Source organism: Ooceraea biroi, chromosome 10, assembly GCF_003672135.1.
Source record: "Ooceraea biroi isolate clonal line C1 chromosome 10, Obir_v5.4, whole genome shotgun sequence".
NCBI lineage: Eukaryota > Metazoa > Arthropoda > Insecta > Hymenoptera > Formicidae > Ooceraea > Ooceraea biroi.
This window is the reverse complement of record NC_039515.1, coordinates 13314654-13339995: the sequence shown is the minus strand read 5'-3', so window position 1 is coordinate 13339995 and position 25342 is coordinate 13314654. Positions and strand designations below refer to the sequence as shown.

Here is a 25342-nt window from a genome sequence, read left to right as displayed (position 1 = left end):
GTAAGATGTTCCAGCGGACGTGAAAGTTTCTTGCGGTTGTAATTTTAATCTGTAGCATCTCATGGTATCGATTTCATTAGCTACGAGTTTCATCTTATTACATTCGACGATACACGTAATTTGATTTCTGTGCATTTCTTGTGTATTTTTTAAAATCTGTCTTAAGAGTTGAAACGACTAAAGAGATCTCTTATTGTTAGTGTATCTTTGATCTCCTATCGAGAGAATGCGTGGAAATGCGAACCGAATTACCGCGCATCGCGCTCGATAACCGCTTGATAACTCTGTTCTTCTCAAGAAGCTGCTTACCCCTTCGATAGATCGCCCTCGAGATACGTCGCTCTGCTATAATGAAGTCTGTTTTCCGCGCTAGAAATTATTTAATCACGTCGAGAACGTGATGAGCATCATTCTAAGAGCAGCTCGGGGTCTCTATCGAGATAGAGAGAGAGAGAGAGAGAGAGAAGCACATAGAGAGTACGGCATACTCCGAGATTCAACAACTGAAAGCCAGCCCCTGGGGCAGTCACTCTTCTCTCTCTCCCTTCTTTTCCTTCTTCCCCTCGCGTTCCTACGCTTCTACAAGATATCATTACGCAGATAAAACTGCATTGCTGAAAGGCTTCCAAGCTAATCGGTTGCTGTACCGTGCGCGGTTCCTACGTCTCGTCGAAAACACGCATTTCCTCGAAATCTTTCGAGCGCGCGTGGAATGCCAATGCCCTGATCAGCATGTTGGTAATCTGATAATTCGCGATACGGAACATACATACATGTATATATACATGTAGGCAGATACAAGTTTTTGTATCAACCCTCCACCAGATTACTTACCGTTGGGCGTGTACTATCTTTGAGCTCCTTAGTTATAAGTTATCCTTTATTCGACCCTAATTAGGTCGTTTGTCGTTAGACTCCGTAATCTGTTGATTAAAATTGTATTTTTCGTAGATTTTTTTTATTGACGAAACCGTTAGATAAATGATGTGATGATGATAATATTATACATTTTCACACATATTCTTTTTGTTATATTTTAAAATAATAATGCGTGAAGTTTTTAGTATATCAGGAAAGTAACAATACAATGTGAAAATCTCCTCATCAAGGTAGTTCTTGTCAAGACAAAATGCATCTCTTGAAGACACCAGAAGTTGTATTGTAATTTTGCGACTTTATGCCGTCGTTTCTGAAACTTATAATCACGTTACTTGGCAATTACGCCGTAACAAGCCGAGATTTTAGCTTGTTGGCTATTTTATTTATACATCTTTGGATGTTTCGTACCGGTATATAAATGTTAAATCAGTTATCAATTATATTTTCGTTTCCATTAATAACAGCAACGAAGTTGTTCATTTCCGTTACTTGTGTAGAAAAAGATAAAAATGAAATTTGCTTTTATCATTAGATAGTGCTCATTAGATAGAGCACTCTAAATTATTAAAATCTGTTAAGTAATTCTGTTAAATAAATTATCCATTACGGTTATAAATAGCTCTGAGATAAGTTCAACTGAGATAATTTCACGGTAAAAACATGTACCTATGTTTGATCATGTAAAAGTGTTAGGCTATTCTTAATTTTTTTGAACGGTATGATGAATAAGGGACTAATAAATAAAAGATTAATGCGGATATATTAAACAGTCAGTCACGACACTATTGGCATTTGGACTTTTTCCTGACCAATAGATATATCTGACACGAAAAGCCTGTCGCAGTTGCGAGACAAAAAGAGAAGCCAAAGTCGTTTTCGAGGGAACATAATATAAACTATCAGAAGCTGGCCATCCACGAGGCAAAAAGACAAGCAAGCAAGCAAGCAGGTAGGCAGGTAAGCAGCCAGGTACTCTTGATGAACGCGCCTGTTTATATCTACCGACTGGTACCGGCGAACAAGAAGCCACACGAAGACGCCGAATTCCGCTTGTTTCCAATAATTTTATTTTTGCTTTTAATACGCCGTTCAACGATCAGATCGCACGAGGCGAACGCCCGGCGGCCCTCTGATACTAGATAAAGCCGACAACAAACGAGCGCGATCGCTCCCTTTCACTCTCCTCCGTCTTCGGCGTCTGCCTTTCAGCATCCACTTCTCGATGCGTAACCACGTAGATGGCATCTCTTGCATCCGAGCGAGAGTGAGACGCGCTACTTCCGACCTGCGAGGCGATCGATCCTTTCTTTTTTTTATATTCTTTTTTTACAAGCAACTGATGACGGTGATAGTTGACGCAAATTACATCTCGTGAGTTTACCGGCGAATGTTTGAAGGAATGTCGTTCTTATCGTTAATCAATTTTATAGACATGTGCAACGATAATACTTTTGATGATAACTACAATAGTGATGAATTATGGCGGCCTTGCGAGTTTTCACAGATGGTTTAATTTCCACTCGTCACTCTTTCATTTCTCTAGATTATATGTGTCGTCGTAGGAATTTAATGATAATAGAGTTTTTAGATTGATCAGTACAATGAAGGATTACTAAAACGTACAACCGAGTACAAATGCAAATATTGTAAAATCGATCAACTGCGAAATAAATATTTTTCCATCTTTCTACTCCTCTCCGGATGATTTCTTATATTTGGCTGCGCGTGGAATTTCACTCTCTCGAAATATCGGGCAGTCGACGGGTAAACGAAATAGCGACAGTAAATAATGTCTATTCGTTTGTAGCGTCATCGATAAATCATCGGACGTCATAACGGGAAATTGAACTTTCGAGAATACTTATGCCCACCCCACGTTATTATTCATGTCGATAGTGCGGGAACGCAAAAAAGGATATGCCAGCGCGTATTTCAGAGAACCATCGATTATAAATAACGTCGCGATGTTTCCTTGATTCATCCATGCGGACGGCGCATAAAACGGTTGGATACGAAATCGATTTAATGATTTTATCATACAAATTTTTATGAAATTTAATTGAAACATCACATGAAAAAGATTCGGAGAGCAATAGTGATATTAAACACGAATAATAATAATGGAATAATAACGAATAGGTTTTTTATTTCGCATTCGCTACATTTTGAGGCAGTGGGAATATAAGCATAAGATTCTCTTCCGAAAGTTACGATTTACAGACGATGGAAAAGAAAATCGAGATGGGAGAGAGAGATCGAAGATATAGGAAACATAAAGAAAGGAAAATTCGAAACGTATGGCCGTGCTCGATAAATAATGCAAATCTCGCGAAATCCTCCTAAGCTTTCGCAAGCTGCTCTGTAACGCGATCAGGATTGGTTGCGAGCCAACTGTGGCGTCGACGCATCGCATCTGCGCCACCGACCCGCGAAAATTTATGGGGTCCCTTGTCTAAGGCGGGCTAACAAGGGACAACGGCATTCGTGAACCAGCCAACCTATCCTCGCGACTCGCCGAAACACGCAGATGATTTCGTTGAGCTAATTATAATACATCCCATGAAACTTCCTACCATAGTCTTATGTCACACTAAAATGATACAGATGACCCGTTCCTCCTCCGTATTTTCCTTTACTTACTTACGTGCCACGTGCATGCTTGAAATTACGCTCTAACACTGTTTTAATTAGGAAATTGGCGTCTTTAGGTCTCACGACAGAGTGAGATAAACCTAGTATGTTACTGTGCTGCTTTACTAATATATAATTACGTCGTATTTCTATAATACGTTCCATGAGGTGATATAATACGATTATATAATATATTGTATAATAAGGAATATTTTCGATAGCGTTTCATAGAAAAAATTGCAAGACGCGATACAATATGCAGTTTTTTTTGGCAGTTTCTTCATTTTATATGGATTTTGTATAAAGTTATTTGCATTATTGTGAAGTTTGCAAGCTGTTTGCTAATTCCATATGTGCCGCTCGGGCTGACGGAGAATACACTTTTGATGAAAGCAGAGGTTGAATATAAATATATATACATATATATGCACACGCACACACAGCCATATGTATATGCATATATGTATATGTATAGCGAAGATATATTAAGCCTATCGATGCTTCGGTCGATAGGTAGGTACTGTAATTACGGTAATGTTATGCGAGCTAATTGGAGGATTTTGTGAGAGCCGATAAAAACGAGATTACTCGGCACCGAAGTATTATATATCGGATATCCAAGAAATTGGCTATCGGCGTATTCCTGCCCGATCGTTATTACCTTCGCGCAAAAAAGATCAGGAAATCATCCGCAATATAATCTAATATAATTTTTTTGGTGGTTCTTTTTTCGATCATATATCCTACCGACATCGCTAATTTCGTAAATCAAGGATGTATTCGCATTATCGGTCACGTGGATTTCGCTTGCAGTCCAATCGTCGCGAAATATTTAAAATTGAATTTGCGATGGTTTACGCGAATTTTATTTATTATTTTTTGCCTCAAGTACATATAAGAGATTAGGTAGTTTTGTACTCTTAATAGGAACTTCACAGATAATTCAAAATTACCAAGTAGGAGATAAGAAATTACTGTTTAAATATCACGGATTTTTAGTATTTGAAAAAAAGAGTTTTTACACTGATTGTGAGTACTATCCGGTTTTTAGCAGTCTTCTTGAAATACATACAAATTTGCGGTTTTTGCAAAAAATGAAAAATTAACGTCTCAATTACGACTTCGCTAATAAACATACGGACGCTTTAACGTAACCTGCGACCAAGCAAACTCGCGTTCCGACAATTAGTTAGGACCTCGTGTTCGCAATCGTCGGCGCTCTTTTTCTAAGGTGGCAAATTTGAAAGGAACAGTTAACAAGTAGTATAAGTTGTGATAGAAGAAAAGGAAAGCAGACCGAGAAAAACAGACAGCAGCTCAACGACGAGAAAGAAGAATGCTGCAGCATGGAATTCGTTGCTGTGTGTTAGTTCTCGTCTAGCGCTACGAAGTTACATCAGTGGTTGATTTTTACAATGTTAACGAGGACATGAAACTGAAATTAGAGGACGAGGAGAACATAATAATCTTAAATTTTTAAAGAGAAAATTTCGAGATTAAAATGGCAAACTTTATCGAATGCAGTTATTAATCATCTCTAGGAGGTATATTTGTAATCGCGTAGAGAACGAATATCTCTACCGTCATGATTGATGTAACATACAGCATTTAAGTATTTGTTTGCTGTGTTGCAATTCTTAGGCGGAGATTGTTCACGGTAGCATGAACAAGTTGACGTTACCACTGTACGTCGAGTAGTAATTCTTCTGAAAATCATGTTCTGCTCTTCAGAGTGCTCCAAGAAGTGATTTCCTTGACTTGTAAAAGCTGAAATCGATTTGTTATTGTTCACTTCTCTTAGTCAAAGCCGAAGATAAAGAACGCGACGCATGCAAAAGTTCTTTGAAGTTGGGTGGAAGGATGGAAGGAAAGAGTAAAAGAAGCAAAGGCAAGAATAGGAAATAAACAGGGAAAGGCGAGCAATCGTGAGGTGTACATGATCAAACGCACTAAAGCGTGCGACGTGTCGCACCAAAGCGTGCATTTGCAAAGACGCCGGTTTAGATTTTCTGCTTTAGTATCAAGTGATGCTTATATCGTTAAGAAAGTGGAAAAATAATAATAATAATAACAACATACGTGTACGTATCATTATAAGATAAAAGAGTGTGAAAAATAGAAGTCATCTGAATCAAAATGTTATAATAAATAGAGGGGGGGGGGGAGCATACACGAACAATTTATCAATTTTCCTAACATACATTCCGGGAATTTCTCGGTTCAAGTCCATTTATTAATATCAGTATTAAACAGAGAGAGGGAAGGAGGAAGGGAGGGAGATGATATAATCCAGATGAAAAGAAAGCGGAATTGAGAATCTCTCCAAGAGAGATGTCTGTATATATCGTATAATCTTATGTTCTTCATTTTGTATATAAATTCCGGGGAAAACACGGACGTTAAGTGCATCGCGAAATAAAAGAAGGTGCGAAAGAGACCGCTAAGGGCGAAGTGAGGAAAGAAGCTGAGGATGGCTGCATGTACGAGATGGACTCTGCACGCGGGTGCAGACCACGTCGCACAATGCGCCGGCACCGGTGTAAGTAATGTATGCTCACATTGTTTATCGTCGCCTTGGCATGTCGCCGCGGGGCACTGCACACAGTCGAACAATGTGCGTGCACGTGCACGACCATCCAACCATCCGTGTCCGCGAGTGCATGCGGCGTGGAGAACGCGTCCCCGGAGTGCATCACCGTGCGAAACACGCCCGCGCGACACCGAAACGATCAACCGCCGGTTGCACGGCAAGTCGGCTTAATTTGCCGTTGTGTCATGCAAATCGCAGTAACGAAGCAAGATGAGCCGCCGCGGTGGAACACTTGGCATCACGCTAATACATGTCGTCATCAGAATTATGGCTTGTAATAGCGAATGATCGGGACGTAATGGTTCAGGCGTCATGGTCCAAGATTTCACGTGAGCCTCCTGCAAACGGTTGCTGAAATCTATAAATGTAATAATGGTTGAACGAAAAATTGTTAGCGTTAGATATTGATATGTTAAACTGAGTTTGCGGTAAGTTGTATCTATTGTCTAATGAATTATTAATAGGAAATTATTATAGACCTTGTTGCTGATTTCCGAGAAGACGTTTCTTTTAGAATGATAAATATAAGAGCAAATATATACAGGGTGTCTGGCGAAAAACCTCTCGTCCACAGATAGATCTCGTCAAACTGAATTAAAAAGTTCTGTACCATTTTGCAAACAACCACGTAAAATTTCGAGTAATTAAGTAAAGAAAGTTCGCTCATTCGGCGGACGCGAGAGAAGTATGAATGAATAAAGTAAAAAAACGACTAGCCGCGCGCGCGACGCGATAGCAGCGAGTATCGGATTACAGCGGCAGGCGAGACGACGCGTGGACAACACTTTCTCGGCAACTCGAGCGCTTGAATGAGACGCTGAGAAATTATTGTCCACGCGTCGTCTCGCCTGCCGCTATAATCCGATACTCGCTGCTCTCGCATTCTTCTAAGAAATACGCTCGCATCGCGCGCGCGCGGCTAGTCGTTTTTTACATTCATTCATGCCTACTTCCCTCGCTGCCAATCGCGTCCGCTGAATGAATGAGCGAACTTTCTTTACTTAATTACTCGAAAGTTTACGTGGTTGTTTGCAAAATGGTACAGGACTTTTTAATTCAGTTTGACGAGATCTACCTGTGGGCGAGAGGTTTTTCGCCTCATGTCAGACACCCTGTATATTTGTTATGCTCGCTCAAATTTGCTCGCTCATTCGTGACAAGCTCGATTCAGACAGCTCGAGGTCCGAGTTTGTTCCGTATGATTTATCGAAGTCGATTTTTACATTAGTCGAAACTTGAAATTGGTACCGTTGATTTTTAATTTGTGACACTTATAGCAATGTCAACACGGACAAAAATTTATTGAAATATATGCTCGTTATAATAGCCATTTTCATCATCATCCATGGCACGTGATAATTGATTTCTACAAATCGTGCACCGCGTAAACAGAATAAACAAATGTATAATTATTTTTACTCTTAGTATCTCGTTCAACATTTTATTTAGTAAAATATAATATACATATAATAAATATATACATATGCATAATACATATGATTGATGTAATAATAATAATTGATTAATAATAATAATGTAACAATAATAGGAATGATTTTGTAATATACTTACTTGAAATGTTTAGAAGATGAATTGGAGAAACTTGGGTTTATTGCAATATGTAATAGAAACGGAAAATTATTGCATTAAAATACCATTGATAAATATCTCTTTGACATATGTAAGAATATAAAAAATATACATGGTGAATACATACATGCAGAATTATATGCGTCTGCTATTATACTTACTTACTTATATTTGCAAAAATTGAAAAAACAATGAGCACACTTTCGCAGTCGGTAGGACTCGAACTTGGTACTCAAGTACTTTTATTACGCAGTCACAATTTTACAAGATTTTAAATCTTTAGAAATTGGATATGAAATTGTCTAGATTCATATATATATATTCACAATTTTTCTCGTGGAATTTAAGATGTGTACACCACTGCTGAGATACCTTCAGTCTAATGCGGAACGATGCTGTTACCTGAAACCAACGAGACAAGGACTCATAGCGACAATGCCGAATGCGAAGTAATACATGACAGATGACACCAACTTTATAATACTATAGTCTTCCCGGTGGAATAATAGCGATAGGCGTGGTGAATATCCGCCGTTAACTTTGTTCAAACATATAAGGGAAATTAGTAGTAAATCCTCTTGTCGGTCGAGGATTAGATAAAGGGTAAAGCAAGTTCGGATCGCAAAACCGAAAAAAATTTAACTCAATAACTACACTGCAACTGACTTGGTCGCAACTGAGCGTGCGAAATACACTGGTCGATCAAAAACGTAAAGATTTTTCTCGTCCGGGAGTTGTCAGAAAACTGCTCGAGAATACGCATCTCCATTCATCTTATATAACCGAGCAGTTATCTTGGCCGTGAAAAACTAAAAAGGTACCGGCAAATTTCTCATGTTCGCGGTGCCTATGCCGCGATGGTGGCTCGACATCGGCAAGTCGAAGCTGTACTCATATGTCGGGGATTTTATAACCTGTCACAAATCAATAATTTATATATTCAGTTACTGAGCGTAAAGCGCAAATAACATAGCGAAAATGAATTGAACGAAATTGGTCAATCACTGTTGCGAACGATTGCAGATGAATGTACATATTAAACAATATACATCTTATTTGTTAGAGTAGTTTACTGTTGATCCTCTAATTTTCGAGCTCTAATTCGTTTGTGCATAACTTATGTATGCTTATTTTCTTACCCCAGCGGAGTTGTTCTGAATTTTTTACTGTAAAATTTACTGTATCTCCCGTGTAGCGAGAGAAAATTTCAGCGTTAAAGGAGAACAGTTCCCTGAATTACAAGTAGAAGGAAATAACGACTCAGTGGGTATCAAGTTTGCAGGAACCATAGCCGTTAGTGGAATGTCATTTCAACGACGAGGCATCGCACCCATGACGGGGAGGACAGAGTTTCCTCCCTCGTTCTCGAGCAATTCGAGTGCATTTAGGTGTTAAGTCGATATCTTCATCGCGGCAACACGCAAATGAGGGGTGCTGCAAAAGACGTCCACCAAGTAGAATGCGAGATCGTATGGATAATACGAGGAAGAATACAATGCCAGTGTCATCCGCATTCCTCGTTTGTCAAGCGCACGTAAAGGCGAGATTAAGAAAATCCCCCTCCATCCTCTTACTCGTTCTCGCTGTCTTTCGTTCTTCTACTCTCTTCATCCGTTTTCTGTTTCCTTACTTTCCTCATCTACGTTCTTCCATTTCTCTCTCTTTCTCTCTCTCTCCCTCAAACACACACACACACACACACACACACACACACACACATTCCTTGCATCTCTTTCTTGCGTTCTCTTTCGCGTTGTAGATACAACCATGACGGTTACAAACGATACCGACGTTCCAAGGGTTACAATGGATTTAAGTCACGTTCGTTCCACTTAATCCACGGACATTCTTCCCTGGGCTTCCACCTACGAGCTTTCCCTGCGCCCAGACACGGGCACGAATTCCTGGATTCGTATCCGACGACGTGAACGTAATTAAGATGTAACGGGTCCCTTGAATTCGAGCACGTTCGTAGCGACGACGTCGCATGGAATAATCGTCGCGGTATAAGTAGCGCAACCAGGGACTATGCTTGCAATCAACACTCGGAATGCCGAGGCGCGTAATGCCTGTTAATATCAATGTGACAAATTGGAGATTGAGAATTAAAGTACGCGAGACAATTTACGAGATATACACAACGTAAACCCACTTCAAAGCGTATTTTTCTACCAAGTGCAAGATGATTATAGTTTCTGTGATATGACTATATTAATGTCAGATTGAATTACGATATCAAAAATTCTTATCGTGCGCTTATCGCAAGCTCAATCTATATGCCGTGCCTCTGAAATAGTAAATTGAGAAACTGCTTAACACAATATCACGTTAAAGCTCTAATCCTGGATTTCAAGTCGCCGCAATTCACTGAGTAGCTCCGCGTAGCCGGCCACTGCCAGGTAACCCGGATACCTGCGATATGGCAGAGCGAAAATTCGTTTCGCCATAACAATTTCGCGGAGCGGATAACACGAGGGCGCCCGCTGGAATTACGTACAAATGGCGAGCGTTATCCGCTCATGGGGCGCCAGTAAATCGTTTTATCCAGGCTGTGCTGGCGCACGGACACCGGCGTTTATTTAACTGTAAGTTCAGCCGCCACAGCCATTTTTCTGAAACTATTCCGACCGGGGCCATTACCAGCTCCGGACGACCGAGACGTTAAACCGTTCCGGCGTGGCAGCCTGCTCGCAACTGCGATACGATGCAACTTTTGTCTTTTATGGAAGGTCCCTTAAATATAAGACGACCTCGCCCAAGTGCTCGCCACCTTGCATTTCGACCCTCTCAAGATTAGAGGTCCGCGACCTTTAACCGGCGAATGCACCCTGTACTCCGTTCTCGCGAGATAGAGCTGAAGCTCTGGCGTGAGAAAATTATACGAAGAGTATCCGGGAGAAGTTGGCATGATGTAAATTTTCCTCTCCAGAACTACTTGGTGTGTGTGGTGTGTGTGTGTGTGTGTGCGCGCGCGCGCGCGCGCGCGCGCGCGTGGGGATGTACGTATATAAACCGTTCTGCGCTATTTGGATGTCCATTAAATTAATTGCAGATTTAGTTATTGGACAAAATGAGGAAAATGATTCGAAAATGATTAAAATGAACAAAAAATGATTTTTTATAAGTATTATATTATAAAACAGTGTTATATGTATATATTTTTTTTATATTTTATATCAATGTATCAATACGTTACTAATTAAATTTACATCACACAGAAGATATCGACAAGAATAATTCCGCGTTTGGAAAATGGTTCTTGAATTGGACAGGAAAATGGCAGGACTTATCGATATCGAGTTATTTTTACTTCGATGAACCACTCCGAGTTGCCCTGCAATAAAAGTTAATGGCTATCATTTAGGTACAAGATAATAAAGTGGTGCAAAACTTATTTTGATGTGGCCGCGATAAGACTTTAATCAATTCAGCCATTTTTATGTATTCAACTAGAGATTTTGTTTAGGCTCAAATAATTAAAGAATGAATTTGGAATTATTTTGCTCGAGTAGTAAATGAAACGTAGAGCCAGTTATGATCAAAATGCTCGTTCTCACTCATCTCGCAAGATGAATTCAAGATATTTTCCGAGAAATCAACGGTTCGATCCGGCTGTAAAAGGAACCGGTGCACCGGACGCCACTACATCCACAGAGATAGGTTTTCGTCAAAAGCCATTGTATTAGCCGCAGTCACCTTTATTGAGAATGCGAAAAAGACTCGCTGTCTCAGAACCGTTTTACGACTTTACGACTCGCCATAAACTCCTGTACAAGTTGTCGTGAACGAAGTTGGCTAGCTGCGTCGGCAACGTCCTGGAATACTTTGATCTAATGCTGTCGATGCTGCCGTCTTCGATACGTTTTCGAAAAGTCGAATTAAACGTCGTTCATTACATGCTGAACAAGACAAATGTTATGTAAATTACACACGCGTTACAATATATTCAATTTGGCAACATTTTCCTTCAATTTGGAACGTCCACACATTGAAACAAATTTCTGTTAACTGTAAACATGATTCTTTAATTCTATGTCGGTATTATTATTTCCAACAAATAAATAATATTGACGATGCCTATTACTTGCAGCAGGATCTTTTTGAATTCGGTGCACGGTGTAAATTAAATAAGTTAACCTGTAATCTATCTAAATGCCATGTGGTTCATTTTAGTCGGAGAAAAGTTAGTTATTTGCATGAGTATATTTTATGTGAGACTCCTCTCTCAGCTGTGGACTCGATTCGAGATTTGGAAATAATTTTCTGCAATGATTTGACAAACACATACAACACGTTACGGGTTCAGCATTTAAAAGACTTGGCTTTATTCGCGCGTGTAAATTATTTAAGAATATATAAGACATTGAAATTATTGTATTGTAGCCTCGTGAGATCGAAGCTAGAATTTGCTTCAGTTGTCTGGGCACCACACTATGCAAATCAATGCGAATTGATTGAGAGGATTCAGCATCATGTCCTTCGTCGCATTAGTTTCAATTTACATAGATCAATGAAATGTTTTGAGCATAATTATGATCATTTGTTAAGAGAATTAAATTTATTAACGTTAAATGATCGTAGAATTCTATTGGACTTGGTCTTTATGTGTAAATTGGTGAATGGGAGTATGGACTGTCCTGATTTGCTTCAGCGTGTAATTTGAGAGTTCCAGGAAAATCACTTTTCCTGGAAAGTATTGGATTGTTCAACGTAGAATATCATAGAACTTCTTATGGAAAGTATACGCCGCTAAACCGTATGTGCTGCTTAGCTAATAAATTTTCGGAGAACATTGATGTTTGTCACATTGATCCGGACAAAATTAAAAGAATTCTGCCTCGTTATTTATAAAATCTTTTTCTTTTCTTTTTTGAATTTCTGATTTTAGTTGTGTTTATTGATTACTTTGGAATTGTGTTATAATATTTTGCATGATTGCCAGACTTTTTGTGCCTACCTCATGGAAATGTCTTTTTTGTATAATAGGTGATTTGTACTAGAGGGATTTTGTTTCCCGTTTTTCTTGGTTAAATAAATAAATAAATAAATTATTATGGTGGGCCATCAAAATTCATATAAACTTTAATCACCATGGCAGAGATACAAGAATGCGGTAAATGAGATCCTATGCGAGTTTGTCATACAAAAAGGACATAAACTCGTGCAAAGGACATAAACACCTGCATGTTCCTTTTCGCGTATCGCGGGGCATAAAGCACATTGTCCCTGAGGAGCGGTGCGAGAAGGATTCGCGTAGGACCAGACTCGCAAGAGTGTCGCGACCACAATACGATACTCTCAGTCGCTCTCGCTCGCGTGACTCCAATGTGGCTCTCGTTATTGCTACTTTATTGCTCGTAAATCCTTGCGTAACGCACATCCCAAAAATACGACCATATCCCTTAACGGGTGTCCTGCCGCTATCTCGTAATCCTGTGCGATATGTGGCTTCGCCTTGACCAAGCGAACGGAAGAATACCTCTGTCTGAAGGACTACGTCTCGGGGTAGCTTCTAATTAACCGAGTACGATGCACGTACTCACTGATTACTTATTGTAGGAATTGTGAAATCAATTAAGTTTAATTTAGAATCGATTTAGTTTACGAATATGTATATATTATACATATATGTATATAGTATATATTGATATAAATAATATATTTAACAATATAATGTAACAATGCTCTTCGCGTTGACCAAGCGTATATCACGCATTGTCTATGGTCCCCTCTTGTCGACGATCGATTCTCTTTCTTTTCTTTCTCTTCCTACTCTTCGAAGATCACTCAAGTGTTATTTCTAAAGCGTTTTCCAATTCTTTATTTCGAGATTCGAGATCAGTACAAAGGTCGATTTCTAAAAGCCTTATTAGGAAAAACCACCCATTAACATCGTTAACAGATATTGGATATGAGAAGAGTAATTTCGTTGAATATGATGTTAATATAAATAAATCTCAAACTACAAGAGTTTTGTTTAAAGCCTTGAATCGTTACAATAAGTTACAATAAGTTGTATGTACTAATCGATCTTTCTCTACATTACCTATACACAATACGATTTGGAATTGATTGATTTGGAATTCCATTCTATTCTTCATAACATTTACTCGAGATTTATTTTGTAATATATAAAGATGCATGATAATAATTGTAACTTTTTATGCTTTTATGTCTTATTAGAAATATTAGTTACATGGAAAATGCAACATTTCTTTTCGAGTTCTGTGATTTTTGAGAATGTTTATCGGTTTGATTAGACTTTTATATTTAACTAAATGGAGATGAACGATGACAGTTAGTAGATAGATATGTTGCTCTCTTTACACCAGCTTTTTTTGCACGTTTACAGCTAGCATGCCCCTCGGCGATTCGATTCCCAGAAGGTTCGTGTTCGTACTTTTCGCTTGTTCCCTGCTAGTTCGAAATACTACGTGATTAAACTCACCACGCACATGCTTCGATCGCAGTCACTGATATTCCGTGCCTTTCTCCATCTCTCTTTTTTTGGAAAGCAAAGATACGTTCTCGTTAAGACCCGATCAATTGTATCGCGTACGTGAATTAAATTGCGTGTTGACAGTATAAACTCTTCATACGCGCTTCTATCGAGAGGCTTATTCTGTCTCTTGTATGGATGAGCACGCGAAATATTGTGACGATAGCTGCATTGATCGTTGCAAATATTGAAATATTTGAAATCCGCATTGTTCAGTTAAATGTGCACATGTATTACTAGGAATCAATATTACGAGCAGTATTATTAGATTAAATATTGATTAGATATTATTCGATAGTAGATCGTATTGGTTCACTAATATGATCATGACAATCAGCCGCTTAAGCATGTCTTAATTGAATTTGTTACAGATTATTTCTTCGATTTATTTCACAAAAGTGTAATTTTAGATACCACTATCTATATTATTTAAACTTAGATTAATTAAAATTACAAGATCGATGCGATTTAATCTGTAGTTTACAAAAGAGAATACGTTTGTGTAACGGTGTTGTAAACAGTTCCATCGAATTGCACATCCGTCCTTTCCGGTAAATTAATTAAACGGCCGTAGCAATTGGTGCAGGTATTACAATGTTGAAATTCTCCCTTTGATTTCCTAGTAATCAAGCATTTAATGCGCGCAACAAGGTATTGTGAAAAAGGATAGAAACCCTGATTGCGCATTGAAATATCAATTGACATCTAACTTGATGCATAATCGCGCTATATACTATCAAAAAATGAAATTATTAACTAGGATTATTAGTTAGGAATTTCGGTTAGGATACCAGAGCTGGTAAATTAATTACAATTTGCCGGAATCTCTGCTGCATCGGAGTATTGAAGCATCGTTCACCGTCCTATTGACCATTGTTCTGTTTTTTTTTAGCTTTAGCTTGGCATAGCTTTGAGTCCAGAAAACAAGCTTAATTTGATCTTATCTCGAACTTGGCGGAACAAGAACGAAATGGGAGGACATGCAGAAGAGTGATAGATGGCCGTATAAATAACGCATAGAATGTGTCGCCTGATGTAAATGCAATACAAATTGGGCTGGACTGCTTATTATTATTCATTGAGAACATTTGTTAGCTTATCTGACGGCACCGCAGTTCTCCTGTTCGCTGCTCCTTCAATCAATTCCCCTGTCTTTTTTTCCCGATTACCTTTCTCTTCGCATATCTCACATCCGAGAGATTTGAGTGTAGATCAATGGAGAATGCTCGATTATTATTACTTGTTAGTATTGCAAAAATACATGCATGATTCGTGATACTCGGTTCTCGAATCCTTCAGCGAGATTGTTAAACTGCCACTTACAAGCCTCTTTCCATCGCTGTTCTTAATAAAAAGTTATCTTGTTATCTGTTAAAATTATTTTCACGATGATAAGTTATTAAGCGATATATTTTTATGATTTTCACTTTTTCATCACATACATTTCCTGACGAACATCGATTTACGTACGAAGACATTTGCTTGAAAATTTCGCGCTGGCATCCGTTTAATTTTGTCTAGCGACCTAGAGTATACCAACTATTGCAACTAACTAATTTGGTAATTGGAACCCTTCTCTGGAAATTATCCTCCATACTGAGCGAAGTCACCACGCGAAACTCCGTGCATCACGCCACAACATTTGACGCGCGCACTCCCCTTCCAGGCTGCATGTCCTAGGCATCTGGGTGAGTATTTGAATTCCCGGTAATCCTAATTTGCTTTTGTAATACCCAAAAAACTATGAAGAATGATATTATTGATGAGGAAAGATATACTTCTTTTGATATTATATTTTATCTTCTTTTCTTTAAAAAATTTACGAACGATTTGTCCGGTTTTTACTGATTCTTTTGAGATTTTATCTTCGCAATGTGGATATAGATATTATGATATTATGATTTTCATCATTTGTGATAATATTTAAGAATCTCAAAAATATTGCATTTATTAAATTTTACTCGCGAGATAACATGGACATGACACGATACATAGATGTCAGTAATCTGCATTTATCTTGCATTTGATGAATACACACATACTTTCTTTCTTCTCTCTCTTCTTGAATTTTAGGAACGCGTTTGCGAGTTTGGTGGTCGAAGGGAAAGGCATAAAGCAGTAACACCGCATTATATCAAAGTAATGTGACATCCAGTCCCAGGGAGAATATTTCTCCTTCTGAAGATTATCAGCTTATTGCCGTAGTGTACTGCTGTGTCTTCTCTCGCATATTTTTCTTCTCATCATCCCTGTACTTTCTCACAAATTCTCTCAAAGTAAATCCTAATCTTTATATTTAATATGTCATAAATTTAATCCTCTTAAGAAACTTTTGTGATGGGTGTACTCGCGAATTTCATTTGATAGTTTCTTCTACATTATTTATAATATTTAATATTGCAATAACAGCAATAACAAACAGTCACATCGCATATAATTAGCGCTTGAAAAAATACTTTTCGTAGCAGACCAACTGTTGAGTGCGCCTCTACAGACAAAGCCCGATGAGATGATTGCTTGAATCTCGCAGTTAACTCGGTTTCATCACAGTTGCAATGCGGCTGACAAGTCATTGCATTGTATGGTTTGTAACGTCAAATAATATTACACAATCTCGTTCGAATTGTTAAACGAGGGTAATTACATCCGTATCAGCAAAATGTACTGAGTGCTCTCTCTAGATTGTTTCTACTTTACATGAATTACAAGCCGTGATCTATTACGAGACATTCTACTGCATTCTAAAATTAGCACGAGATGATTATGGTTCCGAAGCTTTGAAAAAGCATATAGAAACACTATTCGCCATAAAACAAATAGAAATGCATTTAGTTATGCCAGGATTTTTGGAATCCAAAATACTATTTGTCCGATACGATTTAATTACTTTGTACAATCAAAAAACATGACAGTTATATCATATAAAATCGTAAATCTCATCCTTTTGATACATCAATATTTCGCACATTCGTTTAAGCACTGATGCTGAATGTAGAATGTCGAAAATACCATATACTTATAGGCCGGTACAGGGTATTATTGGGTTGAACGGAAAGTCCATGCTGACCTCCTTAGTAAACTTAAAACGCAAAGCCCTGCATTAAGAACTAATACAAAGTTTTGCGTCTCTACCAAAAACGCTCCGCACAGATCTCCTGATAAGGCAAAAAACTTTGTATTAATTCTTAAGTAAAACTTTTGCTAAAGGAGTTGACATGGATTTTCCGGTTAGCCTATAATATATCAGTGCATTGAGGGATCGCCGAACGGACGAAAGGACGAAAGGACAAAGACGTAGCGACGGCCAAGCGCCACGTGCATTACGTTCCTCTTCCATATAAGCAATTTCCATGCACGGCCGGACTGCATAATTTCCGACGCATTCACATGTGAGTGTGAGCACGTAATGCACGCGTGCGTTCTGTGCGCTGTCATCCCTCTTCTGCCTTCCCTGCGATAATCGTGAAACTACGGGTCCGGCTCGCGAATCGCTCGCAACGACCGTGCCCGCAAATGCGGCGGCCTTTGTCCCGCTACGTTGCACGTGATAACGGCGCACGGTATGTATGTACGCGAGAATACGTGTCAGAGCATGCCTGCACTCGTACATACATATATATATGCGGCCGCGCTGAAGCGCGGATGCACAAAGTGTTTGGAACAAGTAGAGTCGTGCAAGAGGTGGAAACGCCGTTATCGTCCTCGGCGCACGTCACAGGCCGGATAATGCGCTCGTGTAAAGGGATTATTCGCCGCTACAACCGGGTTGTAAATACGAATCGGTCCTCTCGCAAAGATTTCAAATAAGAGAGTCGCGTTTCACGAAAGGACGTTTTGATTAAAGTCGAGATAGACTGGCACGAGTTTGCACGGGCGTGACGTCACCGTTAAGATTCAATCTTCTGCGCAGTTATATCCATTTTAATTGTCACAAAATTCGCGCAATTGCCCCGGAATTGCTTTAACGCTCGCGCACTGACTGAATGAAATGAAATGGGCACAGCCTCTTTCGGGTTGGGGAAGCGTAGGGCGAAAAATATTCAGCAAGGTTGAACAAGGTTCACCAGGTTTATCGATCGGATGTAACATTGCATTGCGACAATGGTGGTTCCCTCAAACGTTGCTTTAAAAATCCCACAACGAAACGGAAAGAAGATAGAGAGAAAGAAAGAAAGCTAAACGATTGAGCGAAATCTATACTTTATCTATGACATATTGGCTTACGTGATTGACGATTTCCTATGATTTCACGTAAGTTTGCAGAAAGAGTACTGGGGAGAGGACGTTCTGGTTCCTTTTTATCTGCATTGATAAATAATAAAACGGCTCCAATTAAGAAGACTTCTTTCATTGTAACAAGCAGCAGGAAATGCAGAAATGGCGTGGCGGCAACGGGAAATTGTCGACACTCGATTCCTTTCGACATAAACGAAGATGTAGTGAGGCGTGCAATGATCAAGTATATCCACGAAAAGATTAACGACTCGGTGAGACGCGTAGAAGCGCCGGCAACCGAGATCGACGGCGTAAGAGAGCAAGGAAGGCCAATTACGGGACCGACTCTCGATTCGTCTCGCCACGATTTCGATTCGATTCGATTCCTGATTTAATCGAACTTTAACCGACCCTGCGACCGCCTCCCTGCACTTAACGAAGATGAAAAGGACATTCCAGATCGGACGAACCTTAAAAGTGTCGATGATGCTTTAAGATACCGCGGAATTTGTAAATAATACATGCATTTAGCGACGTGCACGAAGACGATAACTTTCGAGGGAAATAACAGAATTTCTACGGAAATCTACTACATAAATTAATATTCAATAAATCGATTCGTGATACTTTGACAATTAGTAACGCGCGCTGGTTACCGCACACAGCTATATAGCAAAATAGCTGTGCCAGACTAGCGTGGAGCCTAACTCCTTCCGTAGAGAGACCTTCCACTCGAAGGACTCTGGACTTGCAAGTCCATCCACTGCCAAAACAAAGTACAGAATGAAAAAAGACAGAGAGAGAGAGAGAGAATTTTGTCGCGTACTCGCGTACTCGACAGATACTCTTGATAGTGTTCTTGACATTAGCATATAAACTGGAAAATGTTTTATTGGACACCGAGGAATAGTTCTCCCATTTAGGTATTGTGTTACTGAAAAAATATTTTTGGTTCACGATCATTAAGGCATAATTGGAAACGATGCGTATAGTCACCTACAGAATGAAGGATTGTAAGATTTCTTTTGAAGTCAGTTACCAAATGACATCGATGCCAGCAACGATATATTTCTGCAATATATATAGCTGCTACCATTTGGTATCTTCTCGCAATCCAAATCGTCGCTCAATTGAATATGGAAGACCTCGACTTTCGCATAAATAGCACAATAATAATAACCGTTGGCGGATTGGGATCATTTTCGAGGTGTCAGTTGAGAAATTTCCGAAATTAATCGGCGTGAACGGCGGGAGCCTACTTTGCATGTCTGCGACGTCAAGGCGTATTCGCATGCGTGCAAATGTCGCGAATCGGTGACCGGTTGTTGGCGTGTCGCCAACGCGTGGCGCATTTTCAGGATCGTAACATAAAGCTGAAGATTTATGGCGTCAGTGTACCCGCCGCGATGCCTCTCGACCAAATGTATGATTTTCGGCCGTAGTACGACTGTTCTTGGAGTTCCGGCGCGTCCCAGATGAAGGGGTAAGAGCCGACGATCGGCCATAAAACTTCGAACTATGGCCAAGTCGATTTTTGCCCTTTGTGATTTACCTGTATAGTTTACTCATTGCCGTTTTTTACTCTTCTGCTTTATATTCCACGCACGGCTATTGAAAAGACGTGAATAAATCTAGGGAAAGAAAAGAAGACTTTTATCAAGTTTTCGCTGAATCTGTATTAGGATTAATAAGTGTCAAAAGTTGCGTTTAATTAAGCACTTTGATGCTAAATTTGCTGAAAATTTTGATTTGAATATGTTTGTTTCAATAAATTTAGTTTATCTTATATCAATAATATTCGAGTGCTACTATATTGAGTGTTTTTGTTTGCTAATATTTAATAAAACCGAGTGAATTAAAGTCGAGTGAATAAGATTATCATTCATAAATGGATGATGGAATTTTCGGAAAAATTTACACATTATCCATATGTGTAACAGCGAAAGTATCAATTATTAAAAAATTATTTTGCTAAAATTTTATAATATATAACCTATAATCGACAGCGGCCCATTAGCTCAGTTGGTTAGAGCGTCGTGCTAATAACGCGAAGGTCGCGGGTTCGATCCCCTCATGGGCCATATTTTTTTACAATGATTTTAAATCTTTCAGTCTTTTTAAGGTGTTTGATGTGTTTTTTATTTCAATTTACATTTTATATATGTATAAATCATAAAATAGTTATCTGCAATATATTAACTTGAAAGAAGTCATAAATAAAAAATGAAAAAGGTATTAGAGATACCAGATTATTTTTATATTTGTAATTAATAAGGTAGACATGCGAGATGTTGTTACATTTCGCGTTTATTGTATATTGCACATGAAATTGTAAACTCGTTACATGAGACCGCGAGTGAAAAAGCGAAAGGGAGAGGGGGAAAAGAGAGAGAGAAAATTGTTTAGTATGGGGTTCGATAATATCGACTTATTGTTAAAAGAATAAAGTCAGCAAATGTGGAATATACGAAAATGAATGCAATGTGTGACCAAAGCAAAAGCGGCGTGCAATTGATTTTTGTAAAATTTTGAGGATGCATGCATAAAAAACGAGCATTTGAGAATGACGAGAGCATATTGTCTTTGTTAGAGAGTGAGTCAGAGTTTTAGAGAGCAGACTATCTTAGGAAGTAGTATGTATGTTTTATTAAACTGTTATAAGTAACTTCTAACTATGGAATAAATTATTTCACATAATTGCATAACATTGCATAAATGCGATATAGGAGATTTATATATTTTTGATTATTGAATAAGAAATAAAAAGTTTAAAAAGAGATATTAACGATCCTGCCAGGATTCGAACCTGGAATCTTCTGATCCGTAGTCAGACGCGTTATCCGTTGCGCCACAAGACCTTGTTGTTCACACCCCCTAACGGTTGTTTCTCTTCACATGCTAGATTTTATTACATATATCTTAATTTATATATCTATTTTAATAATATAATATATAGTTTAAACTATAGCAACACGTAATAGTATAATATGCTGTAAAAATAATTTAATTATCAAAATCCGTAATTAAGAAAGGCGCGGATTAAACGCGTTAGAACATATTATAAAAATATTAAATATTAACTAAATCTTTGGAAACATCGAAGATAATGCAATATTTCTAACTATTTTATACAAATTATCAGAAATATTTTATATAACAATGTATACGTTAAAAGCATTTGTTAATTGGTGCTACAGCCATTACGTAATTCTATTTTAGCGTTTGGCTTCGAAGTTTCGTAATCGATGTTATTTACTATCGAACGACATAACTTCGCGAAAGTACCAGATAGGTGAAGACGAGGCGGAAAGGAATTGCCAAACGACCGCTGATAACGTTGTCGATAATGATATCGCTTGGAAACTCAACTCCGTCGTACGTTTACCTCAGGTTGGCCGAAAAGTTGGCTTTAATTAGTTGTAATTTCTGTCGAATGCAAGACGTAAGAGATCGGTTATTTACAAGTATCATTATTTTCAATACTGTAAATATCAGACAGAATATCGTTGAAACGGCTAACTTCACTTTGCTGTCTCTCTTTCTTCCTTCGGCTTCTTTATTTTCTACATTCAGATTAATTCCCGCTACGCGACGTACAAGAGCACCCGTAGTCGGTCGCCATGAGGTATTTTAAAGTTCGTTAAAGGTGCTATAATAAAGAAGTTTCGACTGGCTGACTTTCGGACAACTTCTGATTTCTCGCTTTTAGCGAACGAAACCGCTTTTCTTTTACTCTTTTCCTGTCTCCCTTTTTTCTGTCCTCCTCGTATTTCCCTCTGCTCAAAACTTTTTCAGATAAATTCTCGGTTTTATCTGTCACAGCGAAGATTCTAAATAATTTGGAGTTTCTTGGTTTAAACACGTAGACTTGTGTCAAGATTCGATGTATTGTGAGTTTAGGGTAATAGATAAGTTGAATTTGTGATAGCTCTGTTGACGAAATAGTTGTGTGAGTACGCCGTAAAATACAACTTTATGAGACTTTAATAGAAAATACGTTAAAACATGTAATGATAGGTGTATAATTATATCTTACCAGCTAGCTATACTGTACTCTTTTATTGACGTTTCTTTGCTGTAAAATCGGTTGCATAATAAGATAAAATCGAGCTTAAGCTGTATCAATAGTGGATTATCCATTTCGATGCACGTATCGAGCGTACGAGCGAAACGGCCGTCACCGAGCGTAACCCCATTAAACTTTTACGATTTAAGTTTCCACCGACATTGAGAACCGGAAAGCTTCCTGGATCTGTTGGAACACAGGAATACGAATTCACCACGTCGAATAAAAACGTTTCATTCTGGGTGGCTGAATTACCACACGAGAGGATCAAGAATCGCACGTGGAACGTCAGTTAATTAATTCGGAAAATTGCTCACGAGGGGAAAAGCGTATAAAAAGTTCTGCTGCGCTCGTTTGAAAAACGTTCGCTATTTCCGCGGGTGTGGAACATACGTTCACATGAAGGATGTACGGACTCTGCTGTAAGTTAATTTCCGCATAGTCCATTGTATAATATAATAGAATATCAAAGACACGTACGCATTCGTGAGAGTCGTTCATTTAAAGATCAGCCATTCTTACTCGGTACCCAGCTGTGATACCGAATCAAGAACAGCTGAAAATATAGTCCTCTAGTGGCGCAGAGTTTTATCGTTTTTACCCCCTAATTTATCGAGTTTACTCTATGAATGTTGATAAAACGAGCCTGTAAATTCAAAGGTTAAAGTATCGGTGTTATGCTGAGCGTTTATGCCGCTTGATCTTCCCAGAGCTTCTCTCCGCGTGGCTTTCACGGCTTTTCCATAATTTACTTCGACAAGGCCGAGAAGGAGACAAGAGGCCGTAGCTGTCCCACCCATGCCGCGTGCGTACGGCTTATAGAGTTTACAGTTTACGACGGGAGCTGCTTGTGAAACGCTCTTGCATAGTAAGGAAGACCTCCACGACCGGGAAGAACTTGCGAGGAAAAACGAAGCGCACCACGAGAAATATCGGTTTTTTTTTATTGAGAGACTTACCCCTTCCTGACTAGTTTTATAGGTGAGACTCGTATTACGAGTCTCATCGCGCTAATTGGTATTGAAGTTTTTCTAACACCCTTTCTCACTGTTGTCTCCACAAACGGTCAGCAATGTGTTAATATTGAGAAATATTAGGTTGTTCATTAAGTTCTGCGGTTTTCTTGATAGATAGCGTTTGTCCATTGAAAAAGATAGCATGCATCGCCTGAACCGCGGATTGCCGCATACTCCGTGACAGGTTAGACAATGCTTGACATTTCGCCAGAGTCTTTGTTGTGTTTTGACGTGTTGTGTGTACGCGCTATTCATTGAAAATGGAGGATCAAAAGGTGCATTTTCGGCACATTTTGCTATTTTTCTTCCGCAAAGGAGTAAAAGCGACGGACGCACAACGTGAGATATGTGGCGTGTACGGGGACTCGGCCATAAGCGCTGACACTTGTCAGTGTTGGTTTGCGCGCTTTCGTTCCAGAGATGTGAACGTCTCCGATGCTGCTCGCTCCGGTCGTCCATCCACCACTGACGACGACCAAATCGTGGCCGCAATCAAAGCAGACCGACACCTGACGACGCGAGAGATCGCGGAGCGCTTCGACATCGCCCATACAACGGTTGCGCAGCGATTAAAACGGCTTGGGATGTCGAAAAAAGCAGATGTTTGGGTCCCTCACGAGCTCACCGAAAAGAACATTTTGGACCGCGTCATGATCTGTGAATCCCTGCTGAAATGGAACTCGCTGGAGGTCTTTCTCAAACGGGTGGTCACGGGAGATGAAAAATGGGTGGTATATAACAACATTCGACGCAAGCGGTCATCGTGCGGTCCGGGTGAGTCGTCACAATCGGTTGCCAAAGCGGATTTGCATCCGAAGAAAGTGATGCTGAGTGTGTGGTGGGATTGGCGAGGCGTCCTGTACTTCGAGCTGCTTCCGCGCGGTTAGACCATCGACGCCGAGAAGCATTGCGCTCAGTTAGAAAAATTTAAGCAGGCAGTGGCGGAGAAGCGGCCGGAATTGGCGACCAGGAAGGGCGTTGTCTTCCACCACGACAACGCCAAACCACACACTGCTTTGGTGACCAAGAAGAAGTTGAAGTGCTTTGGCTGGGAAGTCATGCAGCACCCACCGTACTCCCCAGACCTTGCGCCGTCGGATTACCATCTGTTCCGGTCACTCCAAAACAATCTCGACGGGCAGCGCTTTAATTCAGTGGACGATATTCAAACGTACTTGAAGGACTTTTTCGCGCAGAAGTCGCGCGACTTCTACAAACGCGGCATTATGTCCCTTCCAGAACGTTGGCAGAAGGTGGTCGATCAAGATGGACAATACATTCTAGATTGAATAAATGTGTAAGTACAATAGATTTATGTTTTAATTTAGGGCAAAAAAACCGCAGAACTTAATGAACAACCTAATATATTGTTAACAAGCTCAAGCGCATATAATTTTCATAATAATAACATCATTGTCATAACGTAATAGTTTACATATATATATATATATATATATATATATATATATATGTATATACATGTACATATTTATATGTATATAGGAAAAAGATACATTTTACAAAATGACATATATTCTATTATATTTTCCAACATCGGCTATTTATATGTAAATTATTCTAACAAATTTAAATGTTTTTATCCACACTTAACCGTATAAGTTCTTATACTGAAATAGCGTTTTTATTTTTGGAAGCTTTTGCATATAATGCACAAGATCGAATATCGCGATGGTGGAATTTGTTTTATATCCACTCTGTTATCATCGAAAGAATTTCAAGTAACATCTTCCGGCGATATCGACTTTGTAGTAAAATATATCGTATGCAATTCTTTTTCACATATAAGCATTCCTTCACGTAATGTTGTAGCTCGAAAAATATGCTACTCTTGCAAA

The 25342-nt window shown here is 39.1% G+C and overlaps 1 protein-coding gene and 2 non-coding genes across 4 annotated transcripts in view; 2 read left to right on the top strand and 1 right to left on the bottom strand.

The window, feature by feature from the left end:
* Positions 1–25342, top strand: part of LOC105286029 (mannosyl-oligosaccharide alpha-1,2-mannosidase IA) — a 738960-nt gene that overhangs the window by 84693 nt on the left and 628925 nt on the right. The gene's annotated exons all lie outside the window — the stretch shown is intronic.
* On the top strand, positions 20412–20485 carry Trnai-aau. The gene has a single exon. It is a non-coding gene; the product is annotated as a tRNA-Ile (tRNA).
* Positions 21190–21262, bottom strand: Trnar-acg. The gene has a single exon. It is a non-coding gene; the product is annotated as a tRNA-Arg (tRNA).